This window comes from Ovis aries, chromosome 14 (assembly GCF_016772045.2).
Source record: "Ovis aries strain OAR_USU_Benz2616 breed Rambouillet chromosome 14, ARS-UI_Ramb_v3.0, whole genome shotgun sequence".
NCBI classification, from domain to species: domain Eukaryota; kingdom Metazoa; phylum Chordata; class Mammalia; order Artiodactyla; family Bovidae; genus Ovis; species Ovis aries.
This window is the reverse complement of record NC_056067.1, coordinates 27,898,891-27,916,520: the sequence shown is the minus strand read 5'-3', so window position 1 is coordinate 27,916,520 and position 17,630 is coordinate 27,898,891. Positions and strand designations below refer to the sequence as shown.

At 39.9% G+C, this 17,630-nt stretch overlaps 1 pseudogene; it reads left to right on the top strand.

Annotated features, from left to right (window-relative positions):
* The window catches only part of LOC101102170 (AP-3 complex subunit beta-2-like), a 65,863-nt pseudogene extending 48,527 nt beyond the window's left edge, over positions 1 to 17,336 (top strand).
* Positions 17,337 to 17,630: the final 294 nt, after the last annotated feature.

Below are 17,630 nucleotides of genomic sequence, written 5' to 3'. Positions count from 1 at the left end.
TGGCAAGCATTGGAAGAATCTAAAAATGCCCATTGTTTGAAAACAAACATTTAATGATAAATGTAGCAACAGCTAATGTTTTACTAGTAGTAGCAAACAATCACTCATCGGAGGCCTTTTAGGAATAGTGGATCATGACTGATTCTGCATTTTGCTGCTTTTCCTAACCCTTAGAAAAACACTATGAAATGACCACAATTAACAGAGATGGAAATTGGGATTCAGAGATATTAAATAATGGCCTCAAGATTACAGAACTAGTAATTGAGAAGTTGGAATGTTAACGCTAACAAGTCCTTATCCATAGAGCTTCCAACATATTTATCTCCAAATTAGAGTACAATACATTGAAAATTATTTAATTTGCTCAATACATACTTGTCAACACAACTATCGTATGGGTTGAACACAGAAGGACTGAACTTTTCTAGATACTACTACAACAGTTTTAAAATAATTCACAGTTCTCAAGTGAACTCCCCTTTTGAACTAACTTTATTCTTTTCTGCATGTATTTTTTTCTGCTACTAAAGGTCTTATACAATAAGCAAGTGACTTTTTACACAGCCTGACTCTCTTTCTGAAGAATGCCTCACTGCCTTGAAAAGGACTTATAATCACTTAGATATGTTTGCTGGACTCCTGGGGAGGCTTTGAAATTCTAACATTTCATGTAAGTGCAGAGTGTATGCAAAAATATTCTTTGGGGGAGGCTGAGGACTTTTTTAAAATTTACCTATGGACATAGCATGGTTTATAGCCTCCCAGAGTGAAAAAATAGAAATGGAAAATGGAAGAAACAAATTTGAACCAGATAGTTGGTAAAACACCTTTTGTTCACAAAAGGAGATGGGGAAACTTTGAAAAGGAAACTCCTTAAGAATTAATCAAAGTGGCTTAAGGAGAAATGATATTTATTGTGTACCTATTTTGTGACAAAACTTCTATAAAGTGCTTATGGATGTTATATCATGTCTTTGCAGCAAATCATTGATGTCCATGCCACTTCACTTCCTTTTAGATATCAGCAATGACATTAAGAGTTTAATATGTTATTCAAATTCAACTGCCTAAATAGCTCTTCATTTTGAAAACACAAGCTTCCAGATTCAAGTTAATAAAATGCAGAAGAATGCTAAAGCTAAGAATATTGGTTACTTACATGATTTACCCTTTCCCTTTTCAAATACTAGGAAGGTATTTTTCCCTTTACAGCCTTCCTCCCGCTAGTTATACTATAGTCGTACTATTTATAGGATTCTAGAGGAATAGGAGAAGACAATGGCACCCCACTCCAGTACTCTTGCCTGGAAAATCCCATGGATGGAGGAGCCTGGTGGGCTGCAGTCCATGGGGTTGCACAGAGTCTGACACAACTGAAGTGACTTAGCAGAGGAATAGGAAGTTGTTTAAAAGCAATTTAGGTGAAATTTCCCTCTTGTTGATCAAATATCATTTGCTTAACAATGATAAATTTTTCATTAACCTCAATTTATCATGTACATCCTTTCAAAGTTCTCCAAGTAAGCAAGGAGGAAGTAGCACGTGCCACATTGATCATTTTACTATGAACAACAAAACAAACAGATATCTATGAAATATTGTTCTCCAACCTTGCACATTAGGTAACCCAGTACAGTGATATTCAAGACAGGTAAACTCTGACTGCCTCCTGTTTATTGCCTTGTGAGGGTTTCCAGACCACAGCACCAAGAGAGAAGACCCAGTTAGAGCCCTCCCAGGGCTCCTTCTCAGTGAACTGAAAGGATGGAGATGGGAGTTTGGGGATGTGATGCAAAGCCTAAAACTAAGATCCAGCATTTGCCACCTACGAAGCCTGGTGAATCCAAAGGGCCTCAAATGGAATAACCATAAGTTCCCCTTCCAACTCGGCTCTGGCAGACCCCCAGCCAAACAACCTTCCTTATGAGAAAAGACCAGGCACAGTGCTTGCTTATCTTTGAGTAGTGGTTTTCAGTTTCACAACCTCGTGCAATAACTGAGGTGGCCACATCCCTTAGTACTTCAAACCTGTCTCCTCGTCTCTAGTTGTTCACGTTGTCCCCAGTACCACCTTGACATGGTCCCTGCTGTGTGCTGTGTTGTCCTCCACCAGGCTCTAAGTGTATGTGGCTAATAATGTTAGAATACATGACTACAGTCAATCTCATTTATCCAGTATTGAGTTTCATGTGTTTGGCTACTTCCATAATTCTAGGTGGAAATCCCTTCCTCATCAATGGGGTAAACAGAAGGTGAGTAAAAGAAGGAGGTCAAGATGGGAAAGGTTTGCAGATTAAAATATGAGACAGACAGGATCTGTACAGAAATAAAACAAGAGAGCTCAGCAGAGCATTTCCTCAAGTCTTCAACTTATGACTGATAAATGTATGTAAGAGAGATGACTTGAGGGCAGGGAAGTATCATGCAATCAAAAGGGAAAAAAACCTTATAATTCACATTAAAAAAATAGAGTACTTAGAAAACTCAGCAGTGTCTCAGCAGTAGGATAAAGTTAGATGTAGGTTAGTCTAATCTAATGCTACTAAACATAGCTTAGAAGTAATCTCAAGAGAATTTCTCTCAAGTACCATAATTGTGTTCTAGAATGAAGCTCAAGAATATTTACAGATAAACAAAAATATTCAGCAGCAATCTGGCATTCCAGGAAAACTAAAAGTAAGCGAAAAGAATCAGGAATGTATGACCCATAAGGAAGAGAAAAATCAATCAATAAAACAGACTGAAAAATGACCCAGATAATAGAATTAGTAAACAAAGACATTAGCTGTTACTGTTACAGTTCTATATTCCAAGACAAATGTTGAAATAATAAACATGTTAAATAGAGAGACATGAATGATACAAAAATAAATTGAACTTCTAGGTATGAAAAGCACAATGTCTGACATGAAACATGCTTGTTTGGACTGAAAACAGAGGAAGTACTTCAGAAGAAAAGATTGGTGGACTCGAATATACAGCAATAGAATCGTGAAACAGTGTGAAGACTGTGAAAAAGTGAATGTATCATCAGTGAGCTGGAGGACAACTTTGAGTGGACTATCACATGTGTAACTGGAATTAAAAAAAAAAACACCTCAGGGCAGGAAGCAGAAGAAAAAAATAGATTGGAGGAAATAATGGCTGAAATGTTTCCAGTTTGATGAAAACTATAATTCCACAGATCCAAGAAGCTCAGTGAATTCCAAGTACAGAAAATATGAGGAAACAACACAAAGCACATCTTACATTGCTTAACAACAATGATAAAGTCTTAAGAACAGATGGGGAAAAAATGGTATGTTTGAATATCCCTAAATGACATTGGAGACAGTATTTCTCCCCACCTCCAGCATCAGTCTGTTTCATCTGAGAAATTTAGTAAATGCTCATTCCACAGAACTGCTGTGGGAGGGAAAGAGAGAATAAAGATAAGAATGATAGATTTTTCATCAGAAACAATGCAAGTCAAAAGAAAGTGGAGCAACTACTCTACTAAAAGAAAACACTATCAACCTAGAATTGACAACAGAGTAAAATAAGTCTTCAAAAATGAAGATGAAATACTTTCTCAGACATCTAAGGTTAAAAGAATTCATCACCAGCAGACCTGCACTGTAAGAAATGCTAAATGGTCCTTCATGCAGAAGGAAAATAATACCTGATGGAAATAGTTATCTACATAAAGCAATTAATGACACCAGACATTATAAATGTAATTATAACATACTTTCTTTTCTTTTCAATCTCTATAAAATTAATTGAATGTGTATAGTAAAAATAAAAGAAATGTAATGGGAGCTTTATAATATATTTAGAAGTGTATAACAGTAATATACCAAAGGCCAGTAAAGAGAGTAACAGAAGTATACTACAGCAAGGTCTTATGATATACATGATGTCATATAATAATAAAGTTAAAGACAGTTAAGTAAGAAATGATGGAGACTTGTCAGGAGTAAACACAGGAGTAAACTGATGGGATTCCCATTCTGGGAGAATGTGAGCATCAAAATAAATCATAATTATATTAGATTATAATCTATTGAATAGATTTAGGACTCTATGAGACTGTGCAGGTACAATAAATAGACAAATAAATAAATAAATAAATAAGGAAGAGGAGAAAGCTCTAAATTCCATACTTTCCTGATATATAAGGTAGTCTTTTCATCAATCATACTTATAGTGTTCTGTAGACCCAGTCTAAATTCCACTTTCTATTATAAACTGGTAAACCAGTTCAAAAAAACTGAAAGGCTCCTTAAACTATACAGACAGCATACTTGATTGAAGGCATGAAATAAAACCTCCTTTATCTATATTTGGACTTTTCTGTGTTATTGCTTTTATTGATTCAGAAACACAATTTGATTTTTCATTTGCTTATACATTTCTTGCCTAAATCTTTTTGTAATCTTCATGAACATGTCTGTTTTTATGATATGTTTAGTCCAGCTCTTAAGTCCAAGGGGAATAAAAGCATATGGTTTTGATAAACACTCAATTGATTCTCTGAACTTTTCATATGTAGCTAGGTGCTCAATGGTACTATTGAAATTGATCTATTTGTGTTTTTTAAATCCAGAAATAAATGCTTATATGCGAAACCACCAATATGTTCTCTCTCTACTGCACAATTGCATAGATCCTAGTTACTGTTACTTCTCAAAATAAAATATAATTACCTCTCTCATGATTAGCTATGGAAATAAGATAGAAAATTCTTTTGAGACTCTCCTTTTCTTTATATCTAATATTACAAAATTTCTGCAAAAAAGAAAATTCTAGTAAAATGCAACAACAACAAAAACTTCGGACAATAGAGCCTTATCATATAGGTACATATAATCAGCCTCAGATATGCATGTTTTGGAAAAAGAAAAAATCTAAAAGGTAAAAATGACAGTAGAACTTTTCTCCTTCCATCCTGGGTTTTTGTTGTTGTTGTTTAATCACTAACTCATGTCCAACTCTTTGCAATCCCACTGACTGTAACCCTCCAGGCTCCTCTGTCCCATGGGATTTCTTAGGCAAGACTACTGGAGTGGGTTGCCATTTTTTCTCCAGGGATCTTTCCTACTGGGGATTGAACCCACATCTCCTACACTGGCAGGCTGATTCTTTACCACTGAGCCACCAGGAGGCCCTTCTTCCTTCTTTACATCCCATTTATTGAGTGTCAAATATGTGCCAGTGAAATGAGCAGGAAAAAATGTAGGGTCCTTGTCCCCTCCTCAATGTCCTTAGCCTGCCTTTTGTCTGTGGAAAACTTTAGCCAAAGAATAAGTTTAATAAGAGAAGTGATAAAAATGTAGAAACTAAGGAAAACAGTCAAAGGAGAACAAATAATAATAATAAAGTAGTCATTAAGCATAGTCAAGAACCTTGAGTTCCTTCTCAAGGGCTATAGAGAATAGTCTGAGCCGTATCCTGTGAGCTGTTTTGCAGATACTGAAACCTGCACCAGGTGGAAGAAGTCAAGTCCACAAAGACCAGACCGTAGCCATGACACAAGCTGCCCCAAATCTGAGACATGGCTCAGGAAATGGGAACAAACCAACCTGGAACTAAAAATTGCTGCTGCTGCTAAGTCACTTTAACTGTACTTAAAACAATCAAGATGACACTGGTTAGACCACCGATGACCAATTTCAAGCTGTCAGAGCTGACTGTGATATTTCTGCATGTGGCCCCTTCCCTCAGCCTATAAAAGCTCTCTCCCACTTGGGGTGGGGTGGGGTGCGGGGTAGGGAGAGTTGTCCTGTGCACAAGCATCTGCCCTCCCCTTGTTTGCCGGCATCCAAAATAAAGCAAACTTCCTTTCTACCAGCATGGTCTCTCTATCAGCTTTTGAGTGATGAGCAACCAGATCTCACTTTTGGTTACACCATATCTGTTCCAGGTTAAAATGCAAACTCCTTACAGTCAGGGATCATATGCTGACCACTACTGTCTCACCTTAAAAAATCCCAGTGATGTTTAATTGCCTGGATTAAATATGTTATCTTTCTTAAAATAAAATTATAAAAATTGCTAAAGAGTACTCTAGGTGATGAGACTAACACTTAATAATAGTGTTATTAAAATAATTAAGAATGACTTTTGATAAAGGTTTTAATAAACACTGTTTCTGATATTTATGTACAGATAATTATTAGATATAGCTTCAAAAATTATCTTCAGATAATAAGACAACTCAAAGAGATTCTTAGAAAAATTTGCAGTAATCTATGTTCCCTTAGGGGAAAAAAATTACCTGGTTTTCTCCCTATATATATTTTCAGATGAAATTGCAGAGAATAAAGATATATTGTTGTCTGAACCAAGAAGCTGAGTATTTTCAAGTTTAAAATTTATTATAGGTGCTGTCACAAAACAACTCTGTAACTATGTGATAGATAAAGGGAAAAAGAACATCTATATTTCTCTAGTTTGTCTTTTGACTGTAAAATCACTTAATCTCTCCTTCCTGAAAAAATGCAAATGCATATCTACATTCCCAGTGTTTTAAAGCTTTTTTAAAAACAGACTGAATGAACAAGACAGTTAACTAAGTCATAATAATCAGTAAAATCCTAGAAAATATATATTGAATTTTTCCAGATGAAATCATCACTGACCTTTTGATAAATGTCATTTGCTCCTGAAAATATAAGCTTTCTAAGCCAAAAATATTATTTTATTTATTTTGCTATTATCTAGTAAATATGTTATCAAAATGCTAACATTACAATTAAAAATAACAACTGTACAACAGACAATGTAGAAATACAAAGGATTATAAGACTATTATGAACAACTATATGGCAATAAAATAACCTGGAAGAAATGGAAAGATTCTTAGCAAAGTTCAACCTTCCAAGACTGAACCAGGAAGAAATAGGAATTATGAACAACCCAATTACAATCACTGAAATGAAAACTGGGATAAAATATCTCCCAAAAACAAAAGCCCAGGACCAGATGGCTTCACAGGTGAATTCTATCAAACATTCAGAGAAGCGCTAATGCCTCTCCTTCTAAACTCTTTCAAAAATTGCAGAGGAAGGAGCACTTCCAAACTCATTCTACAAGGCCACCATCACCTTGTTACCAAAACCAGACAAAGACAACACAAAAAAGAAAACTACAGGCCAATATAACTGATGAACATAGATGCAAAATTCTCAACAAAATTCTAGCAAACAGAATTCAATAACACATTAAAAAGCTCATACACCATGATCAAGTTGGGTTTATTCCAGAGATGCAGGGATTCTTCAATATACACAAATCAATCAATGTGATACATCATATTAATAAATTGAAAGAAAAACATATGATCATCTCAATAGATGCAGCAAAAGCCTTTACAAAATTCAGCACCCAATTATGATTAAAACTCTTCAAAAATGGGCATAGAAGGAACTTACCTCAACATAGTAAAGGCCATATATGATAAGCCCACAGCAAACATTATTTTCAATGGTGAAAACTGAAAGCATTCCCTAAGATCAGGAACAAAACAAGAGTGTCCACTCTCACCACTATTATTCAACATATTTTTGGAAGTCCTATGGAAGCAATCAGAGAAGAAAAAGAAATAAAAGGAATCCAGATTGGAAAAGAAGTAACGTTCTTGCTGTTTGCAGATGACATGATACTATACATAGAAAACCCTAAAGATACTATCAGAAAATTACTAGAGCTAATCAGTGAATTTAGCAAAGTCACAGGATACAAAATAAATACACAGAAAATACTTGCATTCCTATATGGGAAATAGATGGGGAAACAGTGGAAAGAGTGTCAGACTTTATTTGGGGGCGGGGGCTCCAAAATCACTGCAGATGGTGACTGCAGCCATGAAATTAAAAGACGCTTACTCCTGGAAGAAAAGTTATGACCAACCTAGATAGTTTATTCAAAAGCACAGACATTACTTTGCCGACTAAGGTCCGTCTAGTCAAGGCTATGGTTTTTCCTGTGGTCATGTATGGATGTGAGAATTGGACTGTGAAGAAGGCTGAGCACCGAAGAATTGATGCTTTTGAACTGTGGTGTTGGAGAAGACTCTTGAGAGTCCCTTGGACTGCAAGGAGATCCAACCAGTCCATTCTAAAGGAGATCAGCCCTGGGTGTTCTTTGGAAGGAATGATGCTAAAGCTGAAACTCCAGTACTTTGGCCACCTCATGAGAAGAGTTGACTCATTGGAAAAGACTCTGATGCTGGGAGGGATTGGGGGCAGGAGGAGAAGGGGAAGACAGAGGATGAGATGGCTGGATGGCATCACATACTTGATGGACGTGAGTCTGAGTGAACTTCGACTGTTGGTGATGGACAGGGGGCCTGGCGTGCTGCGATTCATGGGGTCGCAAAGAGTCGGACACAACTGAGCGACTGAACTGAACAGAACAATGAAAAATCAGAAAGAGAAATTAAGGAATCAATCCCACTCATCACTGCAAGAAAAAGAATAAAATATCTAGAAATAAACCTACCTAAGGAGACAAAAGAACTGTATAGAGAAAATTATAAAGACACTGATGAAAGAAATCAAAGACATATAAACAGATGGAGAGATATTCCATTTTCCTGGGTAGGAAGCAAAAATATCTATACTACCAAATGCAATCTATAGATTCAATGTGATCCCTATCAAATTACCAATGGCATTTTCACAGAACTAGAACAAAAATTTCACAATTCATATGGAAACACAAAGACCTCGAATATCCAAAGCAGTCTTGAGAAAGAATGGAGCTGGAGGAATCAAGCTTCCTGATTTCAGGCTTTACTACAAAGCTACAGTCATCAAGACAGTATGGTACTGGCACACAAACAGAAATATAGACCAATGGAACAAGATAGAAAGCCCATAAATAAACCCATGCTACCTATGTACCTTATTTTTGACAAAGGAGGTAAGAATATACAATGGGGCAAAGACAGCCTCTTCAATAAATGGTGCTGGCAAAACTGGACAGCTACATGTAAAAGAATGAAATTAGAACACCTCCTAATACCATGCTGCTGCTGCTAAGTCACTTCAGTCGTATGTGACTCTGTGTGACCCCAGAGACGGCAGCCCACCATTCCCCATCCCTGGGATTCTCCAGGCAAGAACACTGGAGTAGGTTGCCATTTCCTTCTCCAATGCATAAAAGTAAAAGTAAAAGTGAAGTCACTCAGTCGTGTTCGACTCTTAGCGACACATGAACTGCAGCCTACCAGGCTCCTCCGTCCATGGGATTTTCCAGGCAAGAGTAGGAGTGGGGTGCCACTGCCTTCTCCAATACACAAAGATAAATTCAAAATGGATTAAAGGCCTAAATATAAGACCAGAAACTATAAAAGTCTTAGAGGAAAACATAGGCAGAACACTCGACAACATAAATCAAAGCAAGATCCTCTATGACTCACGTCCTAAAGTAATGGAAATATAAACAAAGGTAAACAAGTGGGGCCTGATTAAACTTAAAAGCTTTTAAAAGCAAGGTGAAAAGACAACCCTCAGAATGGGAGAAAATAATAGCAAATGAAATAACTGACAAAGGATTAATGGCCAAAATATACAAGCAGCTTAGACAACTCAATACCAGAAAAACAAACAACCCAGTCAAAAAGTGAGAAAAAGACTTAAACAGACATTTCTCCAAAGAAGACATACAGATAACTAACAAACACATGAAAAGATGCTCAATATCACTCATTATTAGAGCAACACAAATCAAAAGTATAATAGATATCACCTCACACTGGTCAGAATGGCCATCATGAAAATGTCAACAAACAATAAATGCTGGAGAGGGTGTGGAGAAAAGGGAACCCTCTCACACAGTTGGTGGGAATATAAACTCATACAGCCACTATGGAAGACAGTATGGAGATTCCTTTAAAAAAACTAGGACTAAAACCACCATATGAAATCCCACTCTTAGGCATATACCATGAATAAACCAAAATTGAAAAAGACACATGTACCCCAATGTTCATTGTGGCACTATTACAATAGTGAGAACATGGAGGCAACCTAGATGTCCACTGACAGACGAATGGATAAAGAAGTTGTGGTGCATCTACACAATGGACTGTACTCAGCCATTAAGAGGAATGCATTTGAGTCAGTTCTAATGAGGTGGATGTACCTAGAGCCTATTATACAGAGCAAAGTAAGAGAAAGAGAAAGATAAATATTGTATATACACGGAATCTAGAAAGACCATACTGACTTGCAGGGCAGCAGTAGAGAAACAGACATAGAGAACAGACTTATGGACATGGGAAGAGGGGAGGAGAGGGTGAGACGTATGAAGAGAGTAGAGTAACATGGAAATTTCCATTACCATATGGAAAATAGATAGCCAACAGGAATTTGCTGTTCCTCTCAGGGAACTCAAACAGGGGCTTTGCATCAACCTAGTGGGGTAGGATGGGGAGGAAGATGGGAGGGAGGTTCCAGAGGGAGGGGACATATGTATACCTATGGCTGATTTATGTTGAGGTTTGCCAGAAAACAACAAAATTTTGTAAAGCAAGTATCCTCCAATTAAAAACAAATTAAAAAAAATAACAACAACCAGAAAAAAACTAATCCAAAACCTCATGTTGAACTCCAGGATTATTTCAAAAGGAGAAAGTTAAAAATTAAAAATCAAATAACAGGAAGAGAGTTTAATTATCAAACTCCATATGATAAATGAAGGTGTATAAAAGATTATAAAATAAAAATTTAAAAAGATATTTGTCTCTTTTAAATAATATGGAAAAATCATACAAGTTGTGAACTGTATGCTAATTTCTGGGGCCTAGCAAATTCTTTTATTTGTTTATTTTGTTAATCAGTTCAGTTCAGTTGGTCAGTCGTGTCTGACTCTTTGCAACTCCATGAACCACAGCACGCCAGGCCTCCCTGTCCATCACCAACTCCCAGAGTTCACTCAAACTCATGTCCATCGAGTCAGTGATGCCATCCAGCCATCTCATCCTCTGTCGTTCCCTTCTCCTCCTGCCCCCAATCCCTCCCAGCATCTGGGTCTTTTCCAATGAGTTAACTCTTTGCATCAGGTGGCCAAGCTATTGGAGTTTCAGCTTCAACTCAGTCCTTCCAATGAATACCCAAGACTCATCTCCTTTAGGATGGACTAGTTGGATCTCCTTGCAGTCCAAGGGACTCTCAAGAGTCTTCTCCAACACCACAGTTCAAAAGCATCAATTCTTCAGCACTCAGCTTTCTTCACAGTCCAACTCTCATAGTAGCATACATTTTAAAAATAATCATGCATTTAAGAACCTGAATCAGTGTTATTATGATCAAAATATACATGCATACAGTTTATAATGTCCAGAGAATGAAGCTCAAATCTAGCCTTCCTAGTCATTAGAACAATAGAAGAGAGAAGGAAGAAGGCAGATGAACCCCAAAGGCCTAGGAAGAATAGATGAGAAGCATACTTTATATTTAAACACAGAATTGTAGAAGAATACTTACATGATAATAGTCCTAAGACTGTACTTTCAATAATGAAGTGGAATCATCCAGATCAACTATTTGTGAGTGTGATTACCAAATTAGCATATCACTGAGCACTAGCAACCGGAGTGGGTTGCCATTTCCTTCCAGAGGATCTTCCTGACCCAGGGATTGAACCCACATCTGCATTGCAGGCAGATTCTTTACCACTGAGCCACCTGAGAAGCCAAGGAGCTAGGTAAGAGAGCTAAATTTGAGTAATTCTTGATTAGACTAAATAGAAAATTCTCAGAAATAACCCTGTCCAGGTCCATTAGAATGAATACAAAGTACCTATTCTAGTCTTTCTTCTTTCAATGTGTGCCAAAGTATTGTGCTGCCCTGGTGTGCACTCCAACTGCTTTCTCTCATGTCTCAGAATCCTTACTAGCATTACTCAGTTCTGATCATACAATTGATCAAAATATTCAAGTATGAAATGCTTACCAATCAATTGTTACCCAAGTCGGCTCCACCACTCACCACTATGGATTTTTCTCTCTAGTGATTTTCAACCCTGCTTGCACATGAAAATCAAATGGGAGCTTTTAAAACTAATATTGCCTGAGCCCCATCTCAGGCTATTAAATCAGAATCTATGAGAGTGGGGCTCCACTATGTCTTTTTAAAAGCCCTAGGCAGTTATAATGTGCAGTCAAGGTTTAGACCTACTGCTTTAACCTGAATGTCATACTCAGCATCTCTCTCTCTCTCTGCCATGCTACAGTGATCATAATATTTATATCCAATTCTTCCAGTGTCAATTTCCATTTGCTAGGTAAACACCAGCTAAGAAAGAGGGTCCCACTGTGAAGAAACACATGGGTATCATGATATGTCAAGTATGTATGTATGTGACATTACCTCTGTCAAGGTGTTTTATTTATTTTAATTTATATAGCATATTCATATACTATAGATATTGATCTAGCTATACATTTGAACATAACTCTGGGTCACTCAGAGATCCTGTACTTCAGACAACAGCTACCTCTGTTCAGGTGACACATGAAAAAAAAATGTCCTCTTCCAAAAATGCTACCAGGAAATTTCTATAGATATGTTCCTGAAAGAGGCTTAAATGGTGATGTCTTGTCATAACTGGAGAGAATTGTGCCTAGCAAGAACACTAGAGTAGGTAGCCATTCCCTTGTCCAGGGAATCTTCTGATTCAATGATAGAACCTGGGCCTCCTGCATTGCAGGCAGATTCTTTACTGTTGAGCCATGAGGAAGCCTTCAGTACATATTTTAAGGGGTAAAGAATCCTTCATTGTAATCCTTTCACTCTATTTAAAAAAAGCTTTGTGATAGGGTTACTTATTGTTATATTTTTGTTATTATTAGACTAGAGATACCCAAAATATTTTTAAATGCATTAATACTATCACCAACTTTAAAATACACATGCAACTATTAAGCCTATGTTCTAGAGCCAGACAGCTGAAAATACTGAGCCCACATGCCACAACTACTGAAGCCTGCCCATCTAGAGCCCATAATCAACAACAACAAAAGCCACTGCAATGAGAAGCCCCGTGCACCACAATCAAACAGTAGCCCCTGATTTCACAACTAAAGAAAACCTGTGCCCAGCAACAAAAACCCAGTGCAGCCAAAGTAAATAAATAGAAACATATATGCAAGATGTATTTGAAAATGTAACAATTGTAACACAAAACCAAAGCACCTTAAAAGATAAAATGAAAAAAATGTACATGGATAGAAAACTTATAATGATAAAGGCCAGCTTTGACTACCCACCTCGCCCCCCACTCCAGTTCTAGTTCCCTGCCCTGGGTGTAACCTGGGGTGTGTTTTTCAAAACAATTTCCTATGCATTTACAAATATCTACAAGCATACAGTTGCACTATTTAGAACACAGATTGTAAACTCTTCCTCATTTGCTTGAGATTTCTATCAGGTCAGTGCCAAGATGCTGAGAGACCCTGTGCCTCTGAATCTTCCTAGAGCTCATTGTTGGAGTAGTAAAACGTGCCCCGCCCCAAATGTGCCAAAGCCAACGAGCTAAGTCAGCATAAATTGAGATGACACTCCAAAGGGATTCAACAAAATTCACCACCATTTCAGTTCTTCAGGTAATGTCTGAACGCTTTTAATAGGACATGGGTTATTAAGGTGATGGGAGGGCAGGTGAACATTGTAAAAGACAAGAACATGACTTCAAAGAAAATTCTCTGGAGCTAGGACAATCAATAAAACATCACACTGATGGTCCTATTATGTTGATTTCCAAGACTGTCTGGGCAAGACCACACCCTGCCTTCTCCATATGACTCCAGAGGGAATGGACAACCACCTGACCCGTTACATGGAGGCAGGAGATGGGAGGACTGGTATTCCTGAAGTTCCTCAGTCTGTGGTCCATGAACCACCAGACATTAAGAACAGCTGATGCTTGTTTACACCGTGCAGGCCCCTGGGTCTAATTTCAGACTCGAAGCCTCCAGCACTGTCCCTGGCGTTAAGACAGCACTGCCGTAGGAAAACCCAGAACTCACCGCCTCCCACAAACACACTGAACCTGCCGCTACATAGACACAGAACGACTCCCTCCAGCTAAGACTCAAACAAGAGAGTCAGTGACTCCTACAACTCCAGCCAATGAGGGAAGGCCCCGAGGTAGAGGTAGAGGCCACGAGAATCTGAGACACAGTCTCGCCATGAATTCCACCTGCTGTAGCGCCGCCACCGACCTGCACTGTGAGGGAATTCCAGCTCCGAGGAACTCGAATTCCAAACTCCTTCCTGAGGAAAACAGGGTTTGGACCCCGACTTTTTATACCTGTACCTGAGGACAAGCTCCCCAAACCCCTAGTTTTGAAAACCAGCGGGCACCCATCCTCCAGACCCGAACTGAGAAAACTTAAACCGCTCCAAGGCCACTTACCCGATGAAGGACTCAGGGCCCAGGTGGGAGCTCCAGAAGTGCCCAGACTTTACGAGAAAGAGTCTTTATTTGTTAATCTTAAAGTCTTCCCTGAGAGACAGATGTCTCTTCAACACAGTCCAGGGGACTGAGTGCTGGTGGCACCGTTTTCAAGCTCTCCCTCATGCGAGCTGCAACCTGAACAAGGCCACCTTCATGTTAACACTAGGCTCCGCCCTTCTCCCTCCTCCTGTCCCCCCACGCCCTGTCCACGTATTATCTGTCATATACGTGCATGGGTTTTTCCACACTAAGAGAGTGGTTAATATATTGACTATCAACCATAGTGTGTGTGTGTGTGTGTGTGTGTGTGTGTGTGTGTGTAGTCGGCTCAGTCTTGTCCGACTGCGACCCATGGACTGTAGCCCAACAGGCTCCTCTGCTATGGGATTTGAGAGGCAAGAATACTGGAGTGGGCTGCCATTTCCTTCTCCAATCTATCATATTAAACGCCCTCCCCCCGAAAAAAGACTTCCTCTTGTTGGACTCAAAGCTTTCAGTCTTCATCAATAGTTCTGAAAACAGTTCACATTCTTAAGTGTAAAGAAACTGGAAAAAGATTTAGATATAAAAATCATTAGGAAACAATTTCTGTGCGTTCTGCTCTGGGGAATCTAGTGTACTGGGTATTTTAAGTTTACCTGGGAGAATTGTGTAAATAAAGTAAGGGCAGGTCTTTCCGTTTTTCTGATTCATTTGATCATCCAGGAGAAACCTACAGAATGTTATCCACAAGGTTTCATAGACTTGTATGACCGGATCCATTTGTTCTTGCCGCCTTGAGAAAGGCTGGGCTTTATAACTGGCAGTCTATTATTCTCTGGTATAGCCCTCCTGGCTCTCCCAGCTTGTTCACTTGCTCACTTGCTGGTTGTCCTCTGTGTCAACTGCCAGCAAGTTTTAATTTTTAGCCATGCAGCTGGGGATCTTAGTTCCCCAATCAGGGAATGAAGGGAATGAACCTGGGCCCTCCACTGGACAACCAGGAATTCCCAACTGCCAGCAACTGATGGAAGAAGCTTTCTTTAAAGGAGGACCTATTTTTCCTAATTGCAAATCGTTACACTGTAAGTGGTTAAATAAAATAGTTTGTGCTCTTAAAAACAAGGCTTCTCTAGGACTCCTAGTGCATCACGCCCTCTCCAAGTTCCCCAGCGTAGCTCACCTACCCCTGCACTGACCCAAGATCTGTCCTCCTCTCGTCTATGTCCTCTACCCACTTGTGCCCTCCTCCCACTTCTCCTTTCCTCCCTCCTATTTATCCCACTTCCTTCTCCCCTACCTCTGCCCCTTGCCCCAACTGAGGGGCCCAAGTACCTCTGACCCATCCTCTGCCTGCAGTGTGGTGTATTATGTGATGCTCCAGAATTGGTCACCATGTCCATTGTGCCCAGATACGTTTGAGGCCTACTGGAAGAGTTTCTACATCAGGCCCATCAACCCCACCCAGATAAGATCCTGATGCTGGAAGCACTAACCAACCTGGCATATGAGACTAACATCCGTATTTCCCTACAGGAATTCCAAACCTACATTCTCAGCACATACAAGGGCTTTACTGCAGCCATGGTCCAAGCCACTGGACACCTAACATAGGCCAAATAGGTGACATCTGCCTCAAAGACCTGGTGTAGCTGTGATAAGCTCATGATCACAGAGTCAGTGGTCATCATGAAGAAACTGCTGCAGATGCACCCAGCACAGTATGTGATCATCAAACACTTGGCAAAGCTCATAGAGAACATCCAGGTGCCCATGGCGCCTGAGCCAGCATCCTGTGGCTCATGGGTGAGTTACTGTGAGCATGTTCCTAGGATTACATCTGACATCCTGAGATAAACAGCCAAGTTGTTTAAGCTGCAAGTTGTCATCAACCTGGTGGCCAAGCTTTACCTGACCAACTCTAAGCAGATCACAACTGCTGACCCTATCTGTACTGAGTCTGACTAAGTGTAACAAGAACTGTGATATCAGAGACCAAGTTCACTTCACCCAGCAATTTATGTACCCTTTGGAGTTGTGTGGGGCCCTCAGCCACCATGCCAAGGTCCTCTTCCTAGCACCCAAACCAATCCCAGTCTTGGAATCATCCTTCAAAGACCAGGACCACTTCCTGATGAACTTACTGTCCCATCAGCTCCATGCCATGGTCACCGGCTACCAAGAGCTCCCAGACTGTCCAGAGGAAGCCCCAGATCCATCTATGCACAACTTGGAAGTACCTGAATGGACCGCAAGATCAAATCAGTAGAAGAGCAAAGAGAAATCTTTCTGCTCAGATTCTGAGGGGGAGTCAGAGCTTATAGAGTCTGCAAGTACTGAAGACCATGATGAGGATGAGGTGAGGGAAGGGCAGTAGGAGTGATCAGAGTGAGGAGAATTCTTCTTGGATGATGGTGATGATTCCAGCAGTAGCTTATCAGAGTCGGAGATGACAGCAGAGTCTGAGGAAGAGCAGGTGAATCCTGCCTCCTAGAGGAAAACTAAAAACAAACAAAAATCCAGTGGCAAAAGTGCCCCTGCAGCCAATATCTCCCTGCTAGATCGAAAGTATTTCCTCCCTCCCAGTGCCTGGCCGATCGCTCCTCCCATGGTTGTGTCCAGCACTCTGGCTGCTGACCAAGAGGACCTGACACTCACAGACTCCCCTGGTTCCTTCACTCCTGATTTCAATATCTGCTGTTGGGAGGCAGGAGCTGCTGCCCCTTAGCTGGTGTGGGGCTGTTTGTGAGCTACACCCTCAGCAGCCAGCCTTTTCCCAAGACTTTCACGGGGTGGCTGAGCACATCCACTTCTCCATCAATCATCAGCATCCTGAAATTGAACACCTACTGCTCAGAGAATCTGCAACTGCTCTAATGGGCATTAACTTCTGTGACTCAGTGTAGGTAGCCAAGCTTCCAGCTTCGAACCCAGATCTGATCATCTCCATCCAGCCTCAGGGGAGCTGATGGTCCCACCATTAGCTGGGTTGTGTTCCTGTGGGGCACGTGGTGGGTACAGGTTTGCAGGAAGGACACAGACCAGTGGGAGCCTAGTCCTGCTGACCCTTTAATACTTCGCCCACTCAAGCTGCCCAGCTGACAGTCAATAAGAAGACAGTGATGGACACCATGATGGTGATGGATGTGTTGCAGGCTCTGACCCAATGATTCCCAAATGCTGAGAATTTGTTCCCCACC